Source organism: Phyllobates terribilis, unplaced genomic scaffold, assembly GCF_046119375.1.
Source record: "Phyllobates terribilis strain yellow unplaced genomic scaffold, ASM4611937v1 Scaffold_8__6_contigs__length_399053987, whole genome shotgun sequence".
NCBI classification, from domain to species: domain Eukaryota; kingdom Metazoa; phylum Chordata; class Amphibia; order Anura; family Dendrobatidae; genus Phyllobates; species Phyllobates terribilis.
Window position 1 is genome coordinate 302,310,424 of NW_027362768.1, and position 26,216 is coordinate 302,336,639.

General features: G+C 45.9%; 1 protein-coding gene across 2 annotated transcripts in view; it reads right to left on the reverse strand.

Annotated features, from left to right (window-relative positions):
- HRH1 (histamine receptor H1) overlaps positions 1-26,216 on the reverse strand; it is a 392,435-nt gene that overhangs the window by 108,594 nt on the left and 257,625 nt on the right. Inside the window, exon 1 of one of the 2 annotated variants that reach the window (XM_073642740.1) lies at positions 19,094-19,227. The exons of the other annotated variant lie outside the window; for it this stretch is intronic. The gene's annotated coding sequence lies outside the window, so the exon portion shown is untranslated. Of the gene's footprint in view, positions 1-19,093; positions 19,228-26,216 lie in introns of those variants that run through there. 2 annotated transcript variants of the gene reach the window in all.

Sequence of the window (26,216 nt, forward strand, 5' to 3'; positions counted from 1 at the left end):
TACCTGGGCTCAGTCCGCACTAGTGTTGAGCGAACATGCTCGACACTGCTCGGTACTCGCCCGAGCATCACGCTACTCGTGATGTTCAGCGAGCACCGAGCATTTCCGGGTTACTTGAGCGGGAGCTCGGGTCTCCGCCCTGCATGTTTGGCGCTCTTTACAGAGCCAATGAACATGCAGGGATTGCCAGCAAGTCACTGTAATGCCGCAGCCATGTTGTTTGTGGGCATTACAGTGATTGGTTGGCCGCACAGCGTCACCTCGAGTATTTAAAGCCGGGCGCCGCCATCTTGGACACAGTCACTCCGGATTAGAAAGTGTAGGGACAGCGCTGCTGATTTAGGGAGAGATATAGCCTGCGAAATAGTTAGTGTAGGGTCTGTAAAGGCTGCCAGATCAAACAAACAGTCCTTCTCAGGACTAATATAGATCCCAGATATCAGGCAGGCAGGCTGTATAGGAGACGCAGTGGTTATACCAGCAAACGCTGCATTACAGTCATGTGTGCTCCTGTTGCTGAAATTGCTGGACTAAGCTCCAGGTCTCGGGGGCCAGGAAAAATCATTTTTTTTTTTTATCTGAATCCTCTTTTTTTTTCCTCCTTCACACTGTACAAATACCCGTCTTATTCACCTTTTGATGTCCCCCCCCCCCCCCCAAAAAAAAAAGTGTGCCTCTGATTTTTCAGGCACAAATATATCTGATGAAAATATTCTGGTGTAGGCTAGAGAAACAGAAGTGTGGTTTTGCAGTTCCAGGGTTCAAACCTCTGTATTATCCACTTTTGGGCCATTTGTATCTAAAAAAAAACAGTTTGAGTGTGTCGCTCACTGTTCAGCCGCAAATATATATATTTAAAAAAGTCTGGTATACACCAGTGAATTATGACTGTGGTTTTGCTGTTCCACGGTAAGAAATCTCTATTATCCTGCTTTTGGCATTTTTTGCCCTAAAAAAAATAATTATAGTGTCTCCCTGATTTTTCAGACACAAATATATCTGTTGAAAATGGTCTGGTGTAGGCCAGAGAAACAGAAGTGTGGTTTTGCAGTTCCACGGTTCAAACCTATGTATTATCCACTTTTGGGCCGTTTGTATCTAAAAAAAAACAGTTTGAGTGTGTCGCTCACTGTTCAGCCGCAAATATAAATATTTAAAAAAGTCTGGTATACACCAGTAAATTATAACTGTGGTTTTGCTGTTCCACGGTAAAAAATGTCTATTATCCTGCTTTTGGCATTTTTTGCCGTAAAAAAAAACTAATAGTGTCTCCCTGATTTTTCAGACACAAATATATCTGTTGAAAATAGTCTGGTGTAGGCCAGATTACTAGAACTGTGATTTTGCAGTTCCACGGGTCAAATCACTGTATTATCCTGCTTTTTTGCATTTTTTGCCGCAAAGAAAAACAGTAGTGTCTCCTGATTGTTCAGACACAAATATATCTGATGAAAATAGTCTGGTGTAGGCCAGAGAAATACAAGTGTGGTTTTGCAGTTCCATGGGTCAAATCTCTGTATTATCCTGCTTTTTTGCATTTTTTGCTGTAAAGAAAAACAGTAGTGTCTCCTGATTTTTCAGACACAAAATATATCTGTTGAAAAAAATCTTGTGTAGGCCAGAGAAATACAAGTGTGGTTTTGCAGTTCCGCGGGTCAAATCTCTGTATTATCCTGCTTTTTTGCATTTTTTGCCGCAAAGAAAAACAGTAGTGTCTCCTGATTGTTCAGACACAAATATATCTGATGAAAATAGTCTGGTGTAGGCCAGAGAAATACAAGTGTGGTTTTGCAGTTCCATGGGTCAAATCTCTGTATTATCCTGCTTTTTTGCATTTTTTGCTGTAAAGAAAAACAGTAGTGTCTCCTGATTTTTCAGACACAAAATATATCTGTTGAAAAAAATCTTGTGTAGGCCAGAGAAATACAAGTGTGGTTTTGCAGTTCCGCGGGTCAAATCTCTGTATTATCCTGCTTTTTTGCATTTTTTGCCATAAAGAAAAACAGTAGTGTCTCCTGATTGTTCAGACACAAATATATCTGTTGAAAATAGTCTGGTGTAGGCCAGATTACTAGAACTGTGGTTTTGCAGTTCCACGGGTCAAATCTCTGTATTATACTTCTTTTGGCATTTTTTGCTGTAAAGAAAAACAGTAGTGTCTCCTGATTGTTCTGACACAAATATATCTGTTGAAAATAGTCTGGTGTAGGCCCGAGAAATACAAGTGTGGTTTTGCAGTTCCACGGGTCAAATCTCTGTGTTATCCTGCTTTTTTGCCGTAAAGAAAAACAGTAGTGTCTCCTGATTGTTCAGACACAAATATATCTGTTGAAAATAGTCTGGTGTAGGCCCGAGAAATACAAGTGTGGTTTTGAAGTTCCACGGGTCAAATCTCTGTATTATCCTGCTTTTTTTGCATTTTTTGCCATAAAGAAAAACAGTAGTGTCTCCTGATTGTTCAGACACAAATATATCTGTTGAAAATAGTCTGGTGTAGGCCCGAGAAATACAAGTGTGGTTTTGCAGTTCCACGGTTCAAATCTCTGTATTATCCTGCTTTTTTGCTGTAAAAAAAATTGTAGTGTCTCCTGATTGTTCAGAGACAAATATATCTGTTGAACATAGTCTGGTGTAGGCCCAAGAAATACAAGTGTGGTTTTGCAGTTCCACGGGTCAAATCTCTGTATTATCCTTCTTTTGGCATTTTTTGCCGTTTAGAAAAACAGTAGTGTCTAGTGATTGTTCAGACACAAATATATCTGTTAAATATGGTCTGGTGTAGGCCAGAGAAACAGAAGTGTGGTTTTGCAGTTCCACGGTTCAAACCTATGTATTATCCACTTTTGGGCCATTTGTATCTAAAAAAAAACAGTTTGAGTGTGTCGCTCACTGTTCAGCCGCAAATATAAATATTTAAAAAAGTCTGGTATACACCAGTAAATTATAACTGTGGTTTTGCTGTTCCACGGTAAAAAATCTCTATTATCCTGCTTTTGGCATTTTTTGCCGTAAAAAAAAAAACTAATAGTGTCTCCCTGATTTTTCAGACACAAATATATCTGTTGAAAATAGTCTGATGTAGGCCAGATTACTAGAACTGTGATTTTGCAGTTCCACGGGTCAAATCTCTGTATTATCCTGCTTTTTTGCATTTTTTGCTGTAAAGAAAAACAGTAGTGTCTCCTAATTGTTCAGACACAAATATATCTGTTGAAAAAAGTCTGGTGTAGGCCCGAGAAATACAAGTGTGGTTTTGCAGCTTCACGGGTCAAATCTCTGTATTATCCTACTTTTTTGCATTTTTTGCTGTAAACAAAAACAGTAGTGTCTCCTGATTGTTCAGACACAAAAATATCTTCTGAAAATAGTCTGGTGTAGGCCAGATTACTAGAACTGTGGTTTTGCAGATACATGGGTCAAATCTCTGTATTATCCTTCTTTTGGCATTTTTTGCTGTAAAGAAAAACAGTAGTGTCTCCTGATTGTTCAGACACAAATATATCTGTTGAAAATAGTCTGGTGTAGGCCCGAGAAATACAAGTGTGGTTTTGCAGTTCCACGGGTCAAATCTCTGTGCTATCCTGCTTTTTTGCATTTTTTGCCGTAAAGAAAAACAGTAGTGTCTCCTGATTGTTCAGACACAAATATATCTGTTGAAAATAGTCTGGTGTAGGCCCGAGAAATACAAGTGTGGTTTTGCAGTTCCACGGTTCAAATCTCTGTATTATCCTGCTTTTTTGCTGTAAAAACATTGTAGTGTCTCCTGATTGTTCAGACACAAATATATCTGTTGAAAATAGTCTGGTGTAGGCCCAAGAAATACAAGTGTGGTTTTGCAGTTCCACGGGTCAAATCTCTGTCTTATCCTTCTTTTGGCATTTTTTGCCATAAAGAAAAACAGTAGTGTCTCCTGATTGTTCAGACACAAATATATCTGTTGAAAATAGTCTGGTGTAGGCCCGAGAAATACAAGTGTAGTTTTGCAGTTCCACAGGTCAAACCGCTGTATTATCCACTTTTGGGCCATCTGTATCTAAAAAAAACAGTTTGAGTGTGTCGCTCACTGTTCAGCCGCAAATATATATATTTAAAAAAGTCTGGTATACACACCAGTAAATTATAACTGTGGTTTTGCCGTTCCATGGTAAAAAATCTCTATTATCCAGCTTTTGTTATTTTTTCCGTAAAGAAAAACAGTAATAGTTTCTCCCTGATTGTTCAGATTGTTTAAAAGAGTCGGGTGTAGGCCAGAGAAATAGAACTGTGGTTTTCCTCTTCCACGGTTCTAATCTACTTTATATTACCCTTTTTCCATTGATAGTGCGAGTGTAAGCTATTTTACTTCCTTTACAATGGGCAAGGCGCGTGGCAAGGGACGTGGAACTGGACGTTCTGGTGATGGTGCATGCAGAGGACGGGGCCATGGCCAAGGTGAAAATGTGCCACAACCAACAGCCACATCTTCTCGCTCCCACTTCTTGACTGAATTACTCGGGAAGCAAAGAACAACACCAGTATTGCGAACTGATCAGTGTGAACAGGTTATTAATTGGATAGCAGATAATACTTCCAGTTACCTGGGCACCACCACCTCCGGTCTGTCTTCCACACGGTCAACTCTTAGTAGCCGTGAGTCTCGACCGCATACTCCTCCTCACCCTGATGCTCCTTTCTCCCACCATGCCGAGTGTCGTCAGACAGCAGCTGATCCCACACTTGGACACTCTGAAGAGCTGTTCACTGGTCCATTTCCAGATTTGTACCCCTCGCCTCCTCCGCTTGAAGTGGTGGAAGAGGAGATCCCATGTAGCGATGCCCAAATATTTGAACAGCCACGGCCACAGGAAGTCGACGCTGGCAATTTGTCACAAGAGGTGGACGATGACGAGACACAATTGCCAGGAAGTGAGGAGGAGGATCGTGGTGCGCAAGTGGAAGAGGAGGAGGTGGTGGATGATCTAGTAACTGACCTAACGTGGCAGGAGGACATGCTGAGTGAGGCCAGCAGCACACAGGGTGAAGGAGGCAGAGTACCCCAACAGGCAGGAAGAAGCAGTGTGGTGGCCGCACACAGAAGGCGGGCAACAGTTCCCCGTAACACCAACACGAGGGATGTTGCCAGCACAACCTGTAGGTCTTCCAGAGTCTGGAATTTTTTTAAAGACTCTGCTGATAACCCCCAAAAGGCCATTTGTACCACCTGCCATGCCAGCATCAGCAGGGGTGGCAAAACTACCAACCTGACCACCACCAGCATGATCAGGCACATGGCAGCAAAGCACCCGACTTTGTGGGGCAAACCCCAGGGTCCACTACCAGTGTCAGCGGGTGTCACCACTGCTTCTTCCGCTGTTGTGCGAGTAATAGAACCCCCTGTTGTGTGTGCAAGGCAATCCCCTGTCCATACTGCATGCAAAGATGCCCCCTCCTCTCAGTCTTCACTTGTTATGGCAGTTTCTCAAGAAACAGCATCAACGTCCACGTCCACGTCCCACCACAGAGTTCAATTGTCCATATCCCAGACCTTTGAATGAAAGCGGAAATTCGCAGCTAATGCCCCACAGGCCACAGTCCTAAATTCGCACATTTCACGACTGCTTGCATTGGAAATGATGCCTTTTAGGCTGGTGGAGACGGAATCCTTCCGCAACATTATGGCGGTGGCCGTCCCTCGGTACTCGGTCCCCAGATGATACGATTTTGCCCGGTGTGCCATCCCCGCACTACACAAGCACGTGTCCCAAAACATCTGCCGTGCCCTCAACAACACAGTTACTGGGAGAGTCCACCTGACAACGGACACGTGGACAAGTGCTTGTGGCCAGGGACGGTACATCTCCCTGATGGCACACTGGGTAAACATAGTGGATGCCGGGACCCAGTCGGACCTTGGGACGGAACACATCCTCCCCACACCGAGGATTGCGGGCCCTATGTCAGTCAGAGTTGCCCCCACAGTGCACAGCTCCTGAGCATCATCCTCCTCCTTCTTCTCATGTTCAGCCTCCATCTCAGATATTACCACATCAGTTACAAGCTGGAAGCACTGCAGTACTGCCTCCACCAAGCGGCAACAGGCTGTGCTGAAACTCATAAGCTTAGGTGAGAAACCTGACACTGCTTGTGAGTTGTGGACAGCTGTGAAAGAGCAGGCAGATCTGTGGCTGAGACCGCTGAACCTACATGCAGGCATGGTCGTGTGTGACAATGGCAGTAACCTCGTGGTGGCTCTGAGGTGAGGCAAGATCACACACATACCATGCCTGGCTCATGTGCTTAACCTCCTGGTTCAGCGGTTTCTTAAATAGTACCCCGAGTTGCCAGATCTGCTCGTCAAAGTACGCTGCCTGTCAGCTCATTTTCGCAAGTCGGCTACAGCTTCCGCCGCCCTTGCTGTGTTGCAGCAGCGTTTGCAGCTTACGTCACACCGACTGGTGTGTGATGTCCCCACACATTGGAACTCTACCCTCCACATGTTGCAAAGGATTTGTGAGCAGAAGAGAGCAGTTGTGGAGTACCAGCTGCAACAAGGCCGTCAATATTCAGGTCAGACTCCACACATAAGACCTTAGGAGTGGACCTGGATGTCTGACATATGTACCATCTTGACAAACTTTGAGGAGTCCACCAAGATGGTGAGTGGCGATGACGCCATCATTAGCGTCAGCATTACACTTATCTGTCTTTTGCAACGCTCTCTTCAGAGAATTAAAGAGGAGACATTGCAGCCAGAGTATGATGAGATGGAACAAGAAGCCATAGCGTTCTATTACACACAGCCCAGCCTCATCTCATCCCAACGTGCATTGGGGGACAATGGGGTAGAGGAGGAGGAGGAGGAAGAACAGGAGCTTGTATCATGCGCTGTAGACGGTAGTACCTGTACAACTGTCATACCGTCGGTTCAGCGTGGGTGGCCTGAGGGCAGGGGGGAGGAGGAGGAGGAGGAGAGCATGGTCAGTCGTCATCTTGATGAGGACACGGAAGTCTTGCCCTTTACCAGTCTGGCACGCATGGCTGACTTTATGTTACACTGCCTCAACCGTGTCCCTCGCGTTGTCAAAATTTTGGGTGACGGTCATTACTGGTTGGTGACACTTTTAGACCCCCGCTACAAGGAGAACTTTCACTCTCTTATTCCTGAGGTGGAGAGGTCTACAAAAATGGGGCAGTACCAGAAGGCCCTTGCTGCAGAACTGTTAAAAAAATTCCCATCTGAACACGCTAGCGGCAGAAGTCACAGTTCGTTGCCCAACCAAGGCGTACATGCGAGAGAGACGTTTTCTCAGACCCTCCCTTCGGACAGACCCTGAGGCGCGGGGTACCCTCACAAGGAGTGGAAAGTTTCAAAAGATGGTGAGGGAGTACCTTGCCGACCGTAACAGCATCCTCCGTGATTCCTCTGTGCCTTTTAATTATTGGGTATCCAAGCAGGACACTTGGATTGAACTCGCTCTGTATGCCTTGGACGTCCTGGCCTGCCCTGCCGCTAGTGTGTTATCGGAGCGTGTTTTTAGTGCCGCTGGGGGAATTATAACTGATAAGCGCACTCACCTGTCAACTGACAATGCTGACAAGCTGACTCTTATCAAAATGAGCAAAGGCTGGATTGGGCCAGACTTCTCATCACCACCAAGTGACAGCAGAGTAACAAAGTCAAATCCACTGTGCTATTTCGTGAGGTGTATTCACATGCACCGCTTCAAACCCACACATGGGTATACGCTTCCTCGTTTCGGCTGTTTTATGTTCTTCTCCTTATTCTCAGCCTCCACCACCACTATACCACCAGGGTGACCATGGTCCCTGTTGCCATTATTGAAAGTTCCTCCGTCCTTATTTTTGTCAGCTTTTGCTTGGAAGGCATAAGCAAAGACTGTGGGAGACCCACTCCCCAATAATGGGAATAATATTTTTAAGATGCTGTACTGTTTTCTTGTAAGGGGCATTAAAACCATCTTGTTAAGTTACTGGGACCTCCACGTCTCTTTTGAGGGGCATTAAAACCGTCTTGTTAAGCTACTGGGACCTCAACATCTCTTCCAAGGGGCATTCAAACCATCTTGTTAAGCTACTGTGACCTCCACCACTTTTCCAAGGGGCATTAAAACTGTCTTGTTAAGCTACTGGGACCTCCACGTCTCTTCTGAGGGGCATTAAAAGCGTCTTGTTAAACCACTCTGAACTTCACAGCTCTTCCAAGGAGCATTGAAATGTTGTTTTTAATTACCTCTAACCTCCACGACTCTTCCAACGGGCATTGCATTTCCTCCTAATTTTTGGCAGCTTTTGCTTGGAAGGCATAAGCAAATACTATGGGAGACCCACTTCCCAATAATGGGAATAATTTTTGTAATATGCTGTACTGCATGGCTCTTGTAAGGGGCATTGCAAGTTCCTCCGTCCTAATTCTTGGCAGCTTTTGCTTGGAAGGCATAAGCAAAGACTATGGGAGACACACTCCCCAATAATGGGAATAATGTTTGTAATATGCTGTACTGCATGGCTCTTGTAAGGGGCATTGCAAGTTCCTCCGTCCTAATTTTTGGCAGCTTTTGCTTGGAAGGCATAAGCAAAGACTATGGGAGACAAACTCTCCAAAAATGGGAATAATGTTTTTAAGATGCTGTACTGTATGGCTCTTGTAAGGGGCATTAAAAGTGTCTTGTTAAGCTACTGCGACCTCCACCACTTTTCCGAGGGGCATTAAAACCATCTTGTTAAGCTACTGTGACCTCCACCACTTTTCCAAGGGGCATTAAAAGCATCTTGTTAAGCTACTGGGACCTCCACGTCTCTTCTGAGGGGCATTAAAAGCGTCTTGTTAAGCTACTGTGACCTCCACCACTTTTCGAAGGGGCATTAAAAGCGTCTTGTTAAGCTACTGTGACCTCCACCACTTTTCCGAGGGGCATTAAAACCATCTTGTTAAGCTACTGGGACCTCCACGTCTCTTCTGAGGGCCATTAAATGCATCTTGTTAAACCACTCTGAACTCCACAGCTCTTCCAAGGGGCATTGAAATGTTCTTTTAATTACCTCTAACCTCCACGACTCTTCCAACGGGCATTGCATTTCCTCCTGATTTTTGGCAGATTTTGCTTGGAAGGCATAGGCAAATACTGTGGGAGATCCACTCCTCAATAATGGGAATAATGTTTGTAATATGCTGTACTGCATGGCTCTTGTAAGGGGCATTGCAAATTCCTCCGTCCTAATTTTTGGCAGCTTTTGCTTGGAAGGCATATGCAAATACTATGGGAGACCCACTCCCCAATAATGGGAATAATGTTTGTAATATGCTGTACTGCATGGTTCTTGTAAGGGGCATTGCAAGTTCCTCCGTCCTAATTTTTGGCAGCTTTTGCTTGGAAGGCATAAGCAAAGACTATGGGAGACACACTCCCCAATAATGGGAATAATGTTTTTAAGATGCTGCACTGTATGGCTCTTGTAAGGGGCATTAAAAACATATTGTTAAGCTACTGCGACCTCCACCACTTTTCCGAGGGGCATTAAAACCATCTTGTTAAGCTACTGTGACTTCCATGTCTCTTCCAAGGGGCATTCAAACCGTCTAGTTAAGCTACTAGGACCTCCATGTCTCTTCTGAGGGGCATTAAAAGCATCTTGTTAAGCTACTGTGACCTCCACCACTTTTCCAAGGGGCATTAAAATCATCTTGTTAAGCTACTGGGACCTCCACGTCTCTTCTGAGGGGCATTAAAAGCATCTTGTTAAGCTACTGTGACCTCCACCACTTTTCCAAGGGGCATTAAAAGCATCTTGTTAAGCTACTGTGACCTCCACCACTTTTCCAAGGGGCATTAAAATCATCTTGTTAAGCTACTGGGACCTCTACGTCTTTTCTGAGGGGCATTAAAAGCGTCTTGTTAAGCTACTGTGACCTCCACCACTTTTCCAAGGGGCATTAAAACTATCTTGCTAAGTTACTGTGACCTCCTCGTTTCTTCTGAGGGGCAGTAAAAGCATGTTGTTAAGCTACTGTGACCTCCACCACTTTTCCAAGGGGCATTAAAACCGTCTTGTTAAGCTACTGGGACCTCCACGTCTCTTCTGAGGGGCATTAAAAGCGTCTTGTTAAGCTACTGTGACCTCCACCACTTTTCCAAGGGGCATTAAAACCGTCTTGTTAAGCTACTGTGACCTCCACGTCTCTTCTGAGGGGCATTAAAACCATCTTGTTAAGCTACTGTGACCTCCACATCTCTTCTGAGGGGCATTAAATGCATCTTGTTAAACCACTCTGAACTCCACAGCTCTTCCAAGGGGCATTGAAATGTTCTTTTAATTACCTCTAACCTCCACGACTCTTCCAACGGGCATTGCATTTCCTCCTAATTTTTGGCAGCTTTTGCTTGGAAGGCATAGGCAAATACTGTGGGAGATCCACTCCTCAATAATGGGAATAATGTTTGTAATATGCTGTACTGCATGGCTCTTGTAAGGGGCATTGCAAATTCCTCCGTCCTAATTTTTGGCAGCTTTTGCTTGGAAGGCATATGCAAATACTATGGGAGATCCATTCCCCAATAATGGGAATAATGTTTGTAATATGCTGTACTGCATGGTTCTTGTAAGGGGCATTGCAAGTTCCTCGTCCTAATTTTTGGCAGCTTTTGCTTGGAAGGCATAAGCAAAGACTATGGGAGACAAACTCCCCAATAATGGGAATAATGTTTTTAAGATGCTGCACTGTATGGCTCTTGTAAGGGGCATGAAAAACATCTTGTTAAGCTACTGCGACCTCCACCACTTTTCCGAGGGGCATTAAAACCATCTTGTTAAGCTACTGGGACATCCATGTCTCTTCCAAGGGGCATTCAAACCGTCTTGTTAAGCTACTGGGACATCCACGTCTCTTCTGAGGGGCATTAAAAGCATCTTGTTAAGCTACTGTGACCTCCACCACTTTTCCAAGGGGCATTAAAATCATCTTGTTAAGCTACTGGGACCTCCACGTCTCTTCTGAGGGGCATTAAAAGCATCTTGTTAAGCTACTGTGACCTCCACCACTTTTCCAAGGGGCATTAAAAGCATCTTGTTAAGCTAATGTGACCTCCACCACTTTTCCAAGGGGCATTAAAATCGTCTTGTTAAGCTACTGGGACCTATACGTCTTTTCTGAGGGGCATTAAAAGCGTCTTGTTAAGCTACTGTGACCTCCACCACTTTTCCAAGGGGCATTAAAACCATCTTGCTAAGCTACTGTGACCTCCTCGTCTCTTCTGAGGGGCATTAAAAGCATCTTGTTAAGCGACTGTGATCTCCACCACTTTTCCAAGGGGCATTAAAACCGTCTTGTTAAGCTACTGTGACCTCCACGTCTCTTCTGAGGGGCATTAAAACCATCTTGTTAAGCTACTGTGACCTACACATCTCTTCTGAGGGGCATTAAATGCATCTTGTTAAACCACTCTGAACTCCACAGCTCTTCCAAGGGGCATTGAAATGTTCTTTTAATTACCTCTAACCTCCACGACTCTTCCAACGGGCATTGCATTTCCTCCTAATTTTTGGCAGCTTTTGCTTGGAAGGCATAGGCAAATACTGTGGGAGATCCACTCCTCAATAATGGGAATAATGTTTGTAATATGCTGTACTGCATGGCTCTTGTAAGGGGCATTGCAAATTCCTCCGTCCTAATTTTTGGCAGCTTTTGCTTGGAAGGCATATGCAAATACTATGGGAGACCCACTCGCCAATAATGAGAATAATGTTTGTAATATGCTGTACTGCATGGTTCTTGTAAGGGGCATTGCAAGTTCCTCCGTCCTAATTTTTGGCAGCTTTTGCTTGGAAGGCATAAGCAAAGACTATGGGAGACACACTCCCCAATAATGGGAATAATGTTTTTAAGATGCTGCACTGTATGGCTCTTGTAAGGGGCATTAAAAACATCTTGTTAAGCTACTGCGACCTCCACCACTTTTCCGAGGGGCATTAAAACCATCTTGTTAAGCTACTGTGACTTCCATGTCTCTTCCAAGGGGCATTCAAACCGTCTTGTTAAGCTACTGGGACCTCCACGTCTCTTCTGAGGGGCATTAAAAGCATCTTGTTAAGCTACTGTGACCTCCACCACTTTTCCAAGGGGCATTAAAATCATCTTGTTAAGCTACTGGGACCTCCACGTCTCTTCTGAGGGGCATTAAAAGCATCTTGTTAAGCTACTGTGACCTCCACCACTTTTCCAAGGGGCATTAAAAGCATCTTGTTAAGCTACTGTGACCTCCACCACTTTTCCAAGGGGCATTAAAATCGTCTTGTTAAGCTACTGGGACCTCTACGTCTTTTCTGAGGGGCATTAAAAGCGTCTTGTTAAGCTACTGTGACCTCCACCACTTTCCCAAGGGGCATTAAAACCATCTTGCTAAGCTACTGTGACCTCCTCGTCTCTTCTGAGGGGCATTAAAAGCGTCTTGTTAAGCTACTGTGACCTCCACCACTTTTCCAAGGGGCATTAAAACCGTCTTGTTAAGCTACTGGGCCCTCCACGTCTCTTCTGAGGGGCATTAAAAGCGTATTGTTAAGCTACTGTGACCTCTACCACTTTTCCAAGGGGCATTAAAACCGTCTTGTTAAGCTCCAGGGACCTCCACGTCTCTTCTGAGGGGCATTAAAAGCGTCTTGTTAAGCTACTGTGACCTCCACATCTCTTCTGAGGGGCATTAAAAGTGTCTTGTTGAACCACTCTGAACTCCACAGCTCTTCCAAGGGGCATTGAAATGTTGTTTTTAATTACTTCTAACCTCCACGACTCTTCCAACGGGCATTGCATTTCCTCCTAATTTTTGGCAGCTTTTGCTTGGAAGGCATAAGAAAAGACTATGGGAGACCCACTCCCCAATAATGGGAATAATGTTTGTAATATGCTGTACTGCATGGCTCTTGTAAGGGGCATTGCAAGTTCCACCGTCCTAATTTTTGGCAGCTTTTGCTTGGAAGGCATAAGCAAATACTATGGGAGACCCACTCCCCAATAATGGGAATAATTTTTGTAATATGCTGCACTGAATGGCTCTTGTAAGGGGCATTGCAAGTTCCTCCGTCCTAATTTTTGGCAGCTTTTGCTTGGAAGGCATAAGCAAAGACTATGGTAGACACACTCCCCAATAATGGGAATAATGTTTTTAAGATGCTGTACAGTATGGCTCTTTAAGGGGCATTATAAGCGTCTTGTTAAGCTACTGCGACCTCCACCCCTTTTCCGAAGGGCATTTAAACCGTCTTGTTAAGCTAATGTGACTTCCACGTCTCTTTCAAGGGGCATTCACACCGTCTTGTTAAGCTACTGGGACCTCCACGTCTCTTCTGAGGGGCATTAAAAGCATCTTGTTAAGCTACTGTGACCTCCACCACTTTTCCAAGGGGCATTAAAATCATCTTGTTAAGCTACTGCGACCTCCACGTCTCTTCTGAGGGGCATTAAAAGCATCTTGTTAAGCTACTGTGACCTCCACCACTTTTCCAAGGGGCATTAAAAGCATCTTGTTAAGCTACTGTGACCTCCACCACTTTTCCAAGGGGCATTAAAATCGTCTTGTTAAGCTACTGGGACCTCTACGTCTTTTCTGAGGGGCATTAAAAGCGTCTTGTTAAGCTACTGTGACCTCCACCACTTTTCCAAGGGGCATTAAATCCATGCTAAGCTACTGTGACCTCCTCGTCTCTTCTGAGGGGCATTAAAAGCATCTTGTTAAGCTACTGTGATCTCCATCACTTTTCCAAGGGGCATTAAAATCATCTTGTTAAGCTACTGGGACCTCCACGTCTCTTCTGAGGGGCATTAAAAGCGTCTTGTTAAGCTACTGTGACCTCCACCACTTTTCCAAGGGGCATTAAAACAGTCTTGTTAAGCTACTGTGACCTCCACGTCTCTTCTGAGGGGCATTAAAACCATCTTGTTAATCTACTGTGACCTCCACATCTCTTCTGAGGGGCATTAAATGCATCTTGTTAAACCACTCTGAACTCCACAGCTCTTCCAAGGGGCATTGAAATGTTCTTTTAATTACCTCTAACCTCCACGACTCTTCCAACGGGCATTGCATTTCCTCCTAATTTTTGGCAGCTTTTGCTTGGAAGGCATAGGCAAATACTGTGGGAGATCCACTCCTCAATAATGGGAATAATGTTTGTAATATGCTGTACTGCATGGCTCTTGTAAGGGGCATTGCAAATTCCTCCGTCCTAATTTTTGGCAGCTTTTGCTTGGAAGGCATATGCAAATACTATGAGAGATCCACTCCCCAATAATGGGAATAATGTTTGTAATATGCTGTACTGCATGGTTCTTGTAAGGAGCATTGCAAGTTCCTCCGTCCTAATTTTTGGCAGCTTTTGCTTGGAAGGCATAAGCAAAGACTATGGGAGACACACTCCCCAATAATGGGAATAATGTTTTTAAGATGCTGCACTGTATGGCTCTTGTAAGGGGCATTAAAAACATCTTGTTAAGCTACTGCGACCTCCACCACTTTTCCGAGGGGCATTAAAACCATCTTGTTAAGCTACTGGGACCTCCACGTCTCTTCTGAGGGGCATTAAATGCATCTTGTTAAACCACTCTGAACTCCACAGCTCTTCCAAGGGGCATTGAAATGTTCTTTTAATTACCTCTAACCTCCACGACTCTTCCAACGGGCATTGCATTTCCTCCTAATTTTTGGCAGCTTTTGCTTGGAAGGCATAGGCAAATACTGTGGGAGATCCACTCCTCAATAATGGGAATAATGTTTGTAATATGCTGTACTGCATGGCTCTTGTAAGGGGCATTGCAAATTCCTCCGTCCTAATTTTTGGCAGCTTTTGCTTGGAAGGCATATGCAAATACTATGGGAGACCCACTCCCCAATAATGGGAATAATGTTTGTAATATGCTGTACTGCATGGTTCTTGTAAGGGGCATTGCAAGTTCCTCCGTCCTAATTTTTGGCAGCTTTTGCTTGGAAGGCATAAGAAAAGACTATGGGAGACACACTCCCCAATAATGGGAATAATGTTTTTAAGATGCTGCACTGTATGGCTCTTGTAAGGGGCATTAAAAACATCTTGTTAAGCTACTGCGACCTCCACCACTTTTCCGAGGGGCATTAAAACCATCTTGTTAAGCTACTGTGACTTCCATGTCTCTTCCAAGGGGCATTCAAACCGTCTTGTTAAGCTACTGGGACCTCCACGTCTCTTCTGAGGGGCATTAAAAGCATCTTGTTAAGCTACTGTGACCTCTACCACTTTTCCAAGGGGCATTAAAAGCATCTTGTTAAGCTAATGTGACCTCCACCACTTTTCCAAGGGGCATTAAAATCGTCTTGTTAAGCTACTGGGACCTCTACGTCTTTTCTGAGGGGCATTAAAAGCGTCTTGTTAAGCTACTGTGACCTCCACCACTTTTCCAAGGGGCAATAAAACCATCTTGCTAAGCTACTGTGACCTCCTCGTCTCTTCTGAGGGGCATTAAAAGCATCTTGTTAAGCTACTGTGATCTCCACCACTTTTCCAAGGGGCATTAAAATCATCTTGTTAAGCTACTGGGACCTCTACGTCTTTTCTGAGGGGTATTAAAAGCGTCTTGTTAAGCTACTGTGACTTCCACCACTTTTCCAAGGGGCATTAAAACCATCTTGCTAAGTTACTGTGACCTCCTCGTTTCTTCTGAGGGGCAGTAAAAGCATCTTGTTAAGCTACTGTGACCTCCACCACTTTTCCAAGGGGCATTAAAACCGTCTTGTTAAGCTACTGGGACCTCCTCGTCTCTTCTGAGGGGCATTAAAAGCGTCTTCTTAAGCTACTGTGACCTCCACCACTTTTCCAAGGGGCATTAAAACCGTCTTGTTAAGCTACTGTGACCTCCACGTCTCTTCTGAGGGGCATTAAAACCATCTTGTTAAGCTACTGTGACCTCCACATCTCTTCTGAGGGGCATTAAATGCATCTCGTTAAACCACTCTGAACTCCACAGCTCTTCCAAGGGGCATTGAAATGTTCTTTTAATTACCTCTAACCTCCACGACTCTTCCAACGGGCATTGCATTTCCTCCTAATTTTTGGCAGCTTTTGCTTGGAAGGCATAGGCAAATACTGTGGGAGATCCACTCCTCAATAATGGGAATAATGTTTGTAATATGCTGTACTGCATGGCTCTTGTAAGGGGCATTGCAAATTCCTCCGTCCTAATTTTTGGCAGCTTTTGCTTGGAAGGCATATGCAAATACTATGGGAGACCCACTCCCCAATATTGAGAATAATGTTTGTAATATGCTGTACTGCATGGTTCTTGTAAGGGGCATTGCAAGTTCCTCCGTCCTAATTTTTGGCAGCTTTTGCTTGGAAGGCATAAGCAAAGACTATGGGAGACACACTCCCCAATAATGGGAATAATGTTTTTAAGATGCTGCACTGTATGGCTCTTGTAAGGGGCATTAAAAACATCTTGTTAAGCTACTGCGACCTCCACCACTTTTCCGAGGGGCATTAAAACCATCTTGTTAAGCTACTGTGACTTCCATGTCTCTTCCAAGGGGCATTCAAACCGTCTTGTTAAGCTACTGGGATCTCCACGTCTCTTCTGAGGGGCATTAAAAGCATCTTGTTAAGCTACTGTGACCTCCACCACTTTTCCAAGGGGCATTAAAATCATCTTGTTAAGCTACTGGGACCTCCACGTCTCTTCTGAGGGGCATTAAAAGCATCTTGTTAAGCTACTGTGACCTCCACCACTTTTCCAAGGGGCATTAAAAGCATCTTGTTAAGCTACTGTGACCTCCACCACTTTTCCAAGGGGCATTAAAATCGTCTTGTTAAGCTACTGGGACCTCTACGTCTTTTCTGAGGGGCATTAAAAGCGTCTTGTTAAGCTACTGTGACCTCACCACTTTTCCAAGGGGCATTAAAACCATCTTGCTAAGCTACTGTGACCTCCTCGTCTCTTCTGAGGGGCATTAAAAGCATCTTGTTAAGCTACTGTGATCTCCACCACTTTTCCAAGGGGCATTAAAATCATCTTGTTAAGCTACTGGGACCTCTACATCTTTTCTGAGGGGCATTAAAAGCGTCTTGTTAAGCTACTGTGACCTCCACCACTTTTCCAAGGGGCATTAAAACCGTCTTTTAAGCTACTGGGACCTCCACGTCTCTTCTGAGGGGCATTAAAAACGTCTTGTTAAGCTACTGTGACCTCCACCACTTTTCCAAGGGGCATTAAAACAGTCTTGTTAAGCTACTGGGACCTCCACGTCTCTTCTGAGGGGCATTAAAAGCATCTTGTTAAGCTACTGTGACCTCCACCACTTTTCCAAGGGGCATTAAAAGCATCTTGTTAAGCTACTGTGACCTCCACCACTTTTCCAAGGGGCATTAAAAGCATCTTGTTAAGCTACTGTGACCTCCACCACTTTTCCAAGGGGCATTAAAACCGTCTTGTTAAGCTACTGGGACCTCAACGTCTCTTCTGAGGGGCATTAAAAGCGTCTTGTTAAGCTACTGTGACCTCCACCACTTTTCCAAGGGGCATTAAAACCGTCTTGTTAAGCTACTGGGCCCTCCACGTCTCTTCTGAGGGGCATTCAAAGCGTATTGTTAAGCTACTGTGACCTCTACCACTTTTCCAAGGGGCATTAAAACCGTCTTGTTAAGCTCCAGGGACCTCCACGTCTCTTCTGAGGGGCATTAAAATCGTCTTGTTAAGCTACTGTGACCTCCACATCTCTTCTGAGGGGCATTAAAAGCGTCTTGTTAAACCACTCTGAACTCCACAGCTTTTCCAAGGGGCATTGAAATGTTGTTTTTAATTATTTCTAACCTCCACGACTCTTCCAACGGGCATTGCATTTCCTCCTAATTTTTGGCAGCTTTTGCTTGGAAGGCATAAGCAAAGACTAAGGGAGACCCACTCCCCAATAATGGGAATAATGTTTGTAATATGCTGTACTGCATGGCTCTTGTAAAGGGCATTGCAAGTTCCACCGTCCTAATTTTTGGCAGCTTTTGCTTGGAAGGCATAAGCAAATACTATGGGAGACCCACTCCCCAATAATGGGAATAATTTTTGTAATATGCTGCACTGAATGGCTCTTGTAAGGGGCATTGCAAGTTCCTCCATCCTAATTTTTGGCAGCTTTTGCTTGGAAGGCATAAGCAAAGACTATGGGAGACACACTCCCCAATAATGGGAATATTGTTTTTAAGATGCTGTACAGTATGGCTCTTGTAAGGGGCATTAAAAGCGTCTTGTTAAGCTACTGCGACCTCCACCCCTTTTCCGAGGGGCATTTAAACCGTCTTGTTAAGCTACTGTGACTTCCACGTCTCTTTCAAGGGGCATTCAAACCGTCTTGTTAAGCTACTGTGACCTCCACGTCTCTTCTGAGGGGCATTAAAAGCATATTGTTAAGCTACTGGGACCTCCACCACTTTTCCAAGGGGCATTAAAACCGTCTTGTTAAGCTACTGTGACCTCCACGTCTCTTCTGGGGGGCATTAAAAGCGTCTTGTTAAGCTACTGTGACCTCCACCACTTTTCCAAGTGGCATTAAAACCGTCTTGTTAAGCTACTGGGACCTCCATGTCTCTTCTGAGGGGCATTAAAAGCGTCTTGTTAAGCTACTGTGAACTCCACCACTTTTCGAAGTGGCATTAAAACGTCTTGTTAAGCTACTGGGACCTCACGTCTCTTCTGAGGGGCATTAAAAGCGTCTTGTTAAGCTACTGTGACCTCCACCACTTTTCCAAGGGGCATTAAAGCCATCTTGTTAAGCTACTGGGACCTCCACGTCTCTTCTGAGGGGCATTAAAAGCGTCTTGTTAAGCTACTGTGACCTCCACCACTTTTCCGAGGGGCAATAAAACCATCATGTTAAGCTACTGGGACCTCCGCGTCCCTACTGAGGGGCATTAAAAGCGTCTTGTTAAACCACTCTGAACTCCACAGCTCTTCCAAGGGGCATTGAAATGTTTTTTGTTAATTACCTCTAACCTCCACGACTCTTCCAACGGGCATTGCATTTCCTCCTAATTTTAGTCAGCTTTTGCTTTTCAATGCAAAGGAGAAAACTAAGGGAGACCCACTCACCAATATTGGGTAGAAGGTTTTTAGTACGCTGTAATCCACGTCTGTTTCAAGGGGCATTGCAGTTCCTCATAATTTTTGGAAAGCTTTCCATTCACTGCTTAGGCCAACAGTGTACAGGAGACCCAGTTGCTGTAAAAGGAAAAAACAATTTAGTTAAGGCCCTCTGATCTTCATGTCATTTCCAAGGGGCATTGGAGTGCCCCAAAATTTTTGGTAGGCATTGCACTCACTGTATGCCCTATAACTGTGCAGCCGAACCGCTCCTTTTGTTACAGAAACATATCCTACAATACATATGTGGTTGACTGGCCTGATATTGATGTGAATGGTCCCTGTTCCTCCTGCTCTTTCTCCTTTGCCACTACCTCATCCATCATTTATCACATGAAGCTTTGTTTTAACGGGAGTCATAGAACTGGGATAGTAGCAGGAAAACATCCAGCAATCCTCGGAGGAGGTAGGATATGCGTCAAAACACTGACCACCTCAGGCCTAGCCGCTACTACATACATGCGCTTGCATTCCAAGAAAACAAAGCAGATGCTAACTTCTATCATCATCATCATGCTCCTCACCTTGGCACTCTCAACTCCCCTGATGGAGAAGCCAGGGCCCACCGGAGGAGTCTAGTTCTCTGGTGGGCTCGTCCAATGCTGCCCTAGAGCAGGCCGGGCTAAGAAAAGTCTGAGGGGAAGTTCCAAGTAGAAATATGGGCGGCTGGGGACCATTTATGGACACCCGGCCGCCCCCAGGCGGCTGGGGACCGTGTGTGGACAACCGGCCGCGGGGCGGCTGGGGACCGAGTATGGACACCCGGCCACCCCCTGGTGGCTCGGGACCGAGCGTGGACACCCGGCCGAGGGGCGGCTGGGGACTGAGTATGGACACCCGGCCGCCCCCTGGCGGCTGGGGACCGAGTGTGGACACCCGGCCGCGGGGCGGCTGGGGACTGAGTATGGACACCCGGCCACCCCTTGGCGGCTGGGGACCAAGTGTGGACACCCGGCCGCCGGGCGGCTGGGGACTGAGTTTGGATACCAGGCCGCCAACGCAGTCATGACGTGGTGGCCAGATTCCGCCTCCACATGCCTAAAAGGCCCAATTTAAAGTGCTTGCAAGCAGTATGGTATTGCAGCCTGGGGGTGGGTGGGTGGCAAGCTGCACACTTACGCTTGCATTCCAAGAAAACAAAGCAGATGCTAACTTCTATCATCATCATCATGCTCCTCACCTTGGCACTCTCAACTCCCCTGATGGAGAAGCCAGGGCCCACCGGAGGAGTCTGGTTCTCTGGTTGGCTCGTCCAATGCTGCCCTAATGCAGGCCGGGCTAAGAAAAGTGTGTGGGGGGAAGTTGACAGGAGAAATAGGGGCGGCTGGGGACCATTTATGGACACCCGGCTGCCCCCAGGCGGCTGGGGACCGTGTGTGGACACCCGGCCGCGGGGCAGCTGGGGACCGAGTATGGACACCCGGCCGCCCCCTGGCGGCTGGGGACTGAGTGTGGACACCCGGCCGCCGGGCGACTGGGGACTGAGTATGGATACCAGGCCGCCAACGCAGCCATGACGTGGTGGCCAGATTCCGCCTCCACATGCCTAAAAGGCCCAATTTCAAGTGCAAGCTAGCAGTATGGTATTGCAGCCTGGGGGTGGGTGGGTGGTTGGCTGCATATTTGCGCTTGCATTGCAAGGAATGAGGGAGGTACAATTGAACATTGCCCTGGGACAAGGACTTGCACGGGGATAGTTGCAAGTCTGCATCTTCTGATGCCGCAAGGATGACTTCTGATGGGCACACTTTTAAGCAGTGACCTGGGTGTCAGAGATGCTTCCAGGGGTCTTCCCCATGCTGTTCCCTTGTCTTTTCAGCACTGTATGCATGTGTCACACAGCACATGACCAGATAAGGTTGTAGAATGTTAAAATGACATTTCCCGGTGAATGCATTTGTCACGGTTGAAAGCAATGCAAAAGTGCAAAAACGCATAAAAAATGCTACTTGTGAACATAACCCAAGGTGTGGAGGAGTATTTTTTTGGGGAGTTATTTATTTTACCTTATACACAAGTCTTTACCCTGGAAAGGAACTTCCTTAATATATTTCACAAGAAAGCAGTTTCAGTTTCGTTTTTGAACGTTTTATTGTGAGCCCTTAAAAGTGGCTTAATACCTCTGACCACGTTGTTGATAGCAGTGACCTGTGGGTCAGAAATGCTTCCTGGGGCGATCCCCATGCTGTCCCCATGTCATTTGAGCACATTCACTATCGTTTTGGGCACTTGTTAGGCTTTTAAAAGGCTGCCGGGGTGCCGCCGCTAAAAATGCTCGGGTCTCCCATAGACTAACATTGGGCTCGTTGCTCAGGTCGAGCACCCGAGTATCACAGCGAGCTCGGCCCGACCTTCGAGCACCTGAGCATTTTAGTGCTCGCTCAACACTAGTCAGCACCCATAACATCAGGTTATAGGTTCCAAACGTACCTAGATCATGTGAGCCCATTTCCTAAAGGACACAAGATATTTTTAATGGCGTTTTCTGATATTAGCAAAAATAGTTGTTTTCTTCTTAAATACTGTGACTGTACCCAGTTCACAGCTTTTGATTAGTATTGCAGCTCAGACCAATTCAGTTTAACATACATGAGCTTCAATACCAGGCAAAACTAAGGACAATGTGACACTGTTTCTGGAAGAAAGCTGCCATGTTTTTCTGGACAACACCTTTAGTTTATTATTTGCTAAAGCTATACATAAAGTGCTGTTCAGAAGCTTGTGGATAGTGCTCTGCCTTTCACTGGGTGTGGTTCTTAGGCCACGGAATGAGATACTATACAGAACAATTGTTAAGCTTGTAACGGGGGGCAGGGTGGTGCGTGACGAGAGATACTAGCTGTTCTTCACCCGAGCCCGTTACAGAAATATGGGGACCTTCCTTTCCCTTTTTGTGTGGCGCTCTCTGGCTGCATTTACTCACTGTCATTCATTACTTAGGCATTCTTCTGGTCCTTTGAATGAGAGACGACACAGCTCTTAAAAACAACAGAGTCCACTTTACTTGTTACTAGAGATGAGCGGTGTTCGACTAGAACTGTTCGCCAATCTCAAATTCGAGCTGTTTTGGGCGGTGTTCGAGTTGTTCGACGAACCCGAACGATTTGCAAAAAATTCGGCTGTTCGAGGTTATGTTCGATAACTGTTCGTGCACCAAAAGCGTGTCCTGCATGTCTGGCGCTATTTAGAGCACCAATCATGCAGGGATTGTCTGCCACTCACTGTAATGCCACAGCCATGGTGGTTGTGGCATTACAGTGGTTGCCCAAATCGATGGGAACAGTGCCAACAGTGAAACATGAAAAGCCGGCAATTCAGCAGCGGCATACACCTGTACCCGACAATTTAGAACCGAAAGAATAGGGCATCACACATAGATTAGATAGATAGAAACATGTCAGCCACATATATACGAAGTACAGTGAAAGTGTTGCTTACTGTACTTGTCATTTAGCGTAAAGGATTTATCAAAAAAAATAATAGTGTTTTCATGCACCGTCTCTTTAAAAAAGCCGGCCGGCAATTCAGCAGCGGTACCCGACAATTTATAACAGACAGAATAGAGCATCACACATAGATTAGATAGATAGAAACATGTCAGTCACATATATATGAAGTACAGTGATAGTGTTGGTTACTGTACTTGTCATTTAGTATTAAAATAAAGGATTTATTATTAAAAAAATTGGCGTGGGGTTCCCCTTAATTTTAGGCTCTAGCGGAGGTTAAGCAGACGGCTGGGGCAGATGTTTGAAGCCTGGGAAGGGGGTAATACCCACGGAGCTTCCCAGGCTACTAATATCAGCCCCCAGCTGAATACATAGCCTTTACTAGCTATTAAAATGGGGGACCCCCCCAAAAAAATGACGTGGGGTCCCCCCTAATTTAATAGCTAGCAAAGGCTAGGCAGACAGCTGGGGGCTGATATTAATAGCCCAGGAAGGGAGCCATGAATATTGGCCCCCTCCCAGGCTAGAAACACCAGCCGTCAGCCGCCCCAGAAATGGCGCATTCATAGGATGCGCCAATTCTGGCACTTAGCCTCGCTCTTCCACGCTGCCCTGGTGCGGTGGCAGGGGGTAATAGGGTTGGGGTTGATGTCAGCTTATAATGCCAGCTGACATCAAGCCCAGGTTAGTAATGGAGAGGCGTCTATAAGACACCCCCATTACTAACCCCATAGTCAAAGTTAAAAAAAACACAAACACCCAGAATAAAGTCCTTTAATTGAAATAAAGACACAATCCTTTATTGTTCTAAATTAAACCATACTTACTGTCACGCCCATTCCAGCTGAAGCCAACGATCTCCTGCAATAAAAGAAAAATAATAAAGCAACCTCATCCTTACCTTTCCATGGTTCCCACGACAGCTTCAGCTCTGCTACATCGAGATGACAGGCTGGACCGCAGCAGAACGCTGCCATCCAGCCTCTCATCCCGCAGACACTGAGAAGCGCAGGCTTGCTTGCGCTGCTCAGCGTCTCTCTGTGACGACATCCAGATGAGCCGAGTTCATGTCCAATGAACTCGGCTCACCTCATGCACGTCACTGACAGCGTGGGAAAATTCTCACGCTGAAGCGGTGAGTGCAGGAGAATTCTCCCACGCTGTCAGTGACGTGCATAAGGTGAGCTCATGTCCAATGAACTCAGCTCACCTCCTGCACGTCACTGACAGCGTGGGAGAATTCTCCTGCACTCAGCGCTTCAGCGTGAGAATTCTACCACGCTGAAGCGCTGAGTGCAGGAGAATTTTCCCACGCTGTCAGTGACGTGCATAAGGTGAGCTCATGTCCAATGAACTCAGCTCACCTCCTGCACGTCACTGACAGCGTGGGAGAATTCTCCTGCACTCAGCGCTTCAGTGTGAGAATTCTCCCACGCTGAAGCGCTGAGTGCAGGAGAATTTTCCCACGCTGTCAGTGACGTGCATGAGGTGAGCCGAGTTCATTGGACATTAACTCGGCTCATCTGGATGTCCTCACAGAGAGACACTGTGGAGCGCAAGCAAGCCTGCGCTTCTCAGTGTCTGCGGGATGAGAGGCTGGATGGCAGCGTTCTGCTGCGGTCCAGCCTGTCATCTCGATGTAGCAGAGCTGAAGCTGTCATGGGAACCATGGAAAGGTAAGGATGATGTTGCTTTATTATTTTTCTTTTATTTCAGGAGATCGTTGGCTTCAGCTGGAATGGGCGTGATGGTAAGTATGGTTTAATTTAGAACAATAAAGAATTGTGTGTTTATTTCAATTAAAGGACTTTTTTCTGGGTGTTGTGTTTTTTTTAAATACTTTACTAGAAATTCATGGTGGTCATGTCTAATATTGGCGTGACCTCATGAATTTCGGGCTTAGGGCCAGCTGATAATGCCAAGCTGGCCCTAACCCCTTTATTACCCAGTGAGCCACCGCACCAGGGCCCTGGATGAGTTGGGTACAGCGCCAGAAGATGGCGCTTCTATGAACGCGCCATTTTCCGGGGTGGCTGCGGACTGCAATTTGTAGCGGGGTGGGGCCCAGAAAGCTTGGGTCTCCCTGCGCTGCAGATTCCAGCCCCCAGCTGCCTAGTTGTACCTGGCTGGACACAAAAATAGGGCGAAGCCCCACGTACTTTTTTTTTAATTATTTCATGAATTTCATGAAATAATTAAGAAAAAAAGGCCTTCCCTATATTGTTGTGTCCGGCCAGGTACAAATAGGCAGCTGGTGGTTGGGGGCAGCCCGTTCCTGCCTGCTGTACCTGGCTGGACACAAATATAGTGCGAAGCCCCACGTCAATTTTTTTTAAATTATTTCATGAATTTCCTGAAATAATTTAAAAAAATTGAAGTGGGGCTTCGCACTATATTTGTGTCCAGCCAGGTACAGCAGGCAGGAACGGGCTGCCCCCATCCACCAGCTGCCTATTTGTACCTGGCCGGACACAACAATATAGGGAAGCCCTTTTTTTCTTAATTATTTCATGAATTTCATGAAATAATTAAAAAAAATTGAAGTGGAGCTTCGCACTATATTTGTGTCCAGCCAGGTACAGCAGGCAGGAACGGGCTGCCCCCAACCACGAGCTGCCTATTTGTACCTGGCCGGACACAACAATATAGGGAAGGCCTTTTTTTCTTAATTATTTCATGAAATTCATGAAATAATTAAAAAAAAAGTACGTGGGGCTTCGCCCTATTTTTGTGTCCAGCCAGGTACAACTAGGCAGCTGGGGGCTGGAATCTGCAGCGCAGGGAGGCCCAAGCTTTCTGGGCCCCCCCCCGCTACAAATTGCAGTCCGCAGCCACCCCGGAAAATGGCGCGTTCATAGAAGCGCCATCTTCTGGCGCTGTACCCAACTCATCCAGGGCCCTGGTGCGGTGGCTCACTGGGTAATAAAGGGGTTAGGGCCAGCTTGGTATTATCAGCTGGCCCCAAGCCCAAAATTCATGGGGTCACGCCAGTATTAGACATGACCGCCATGAATTTCTAGTAAAGTATTTAAAAAAAACACAACACCCAGAATAAAGTCCTTTAATTGAAATAAAGACACAATTCTTTATTGTTCTAAATTAAACCATACTTACCATCACACCCATTCCAGCTGAAGCCAACGATCTCCTGCAATAAAAGAAAAATAATAAAGCAACCTCATCCTTACCTTTCCATGGTTCCCACGACAGCTTCAGCTCTGCTACATCGAGATGACAGGCTGGACCGCAGCAGAACGCCGCCATCCAGCCTGTCATCCCGCAGACACTGAGAAGCGCAGGCTTGCTTGCGCTGCTCAGCGTCTCTCTGTGACGACATCCAGATGAGCCGAGTTCATGTCCAATGAACTCAGCTCACCTCCTGCACGTCACTGACAGCGTGGGAAAATTCTCCTGCAATCAGCGCTTCAACGTGAGAATTTTCCCACGCTGTCAGTGACGTGCATGAGGTGAGCCGAGTTCATTGGACATGAACTCGGCTCATCTGGATGTCGTCACAGAGAGACGCTGAGCAGCGCAAGCAAGCCTGCGCTTCTCAGTGTCTGCGGGATGACAGGCTGGACGGCGGCGTTCTGCTGCGGTCCAGCCTGTCATCTCGATGTAGC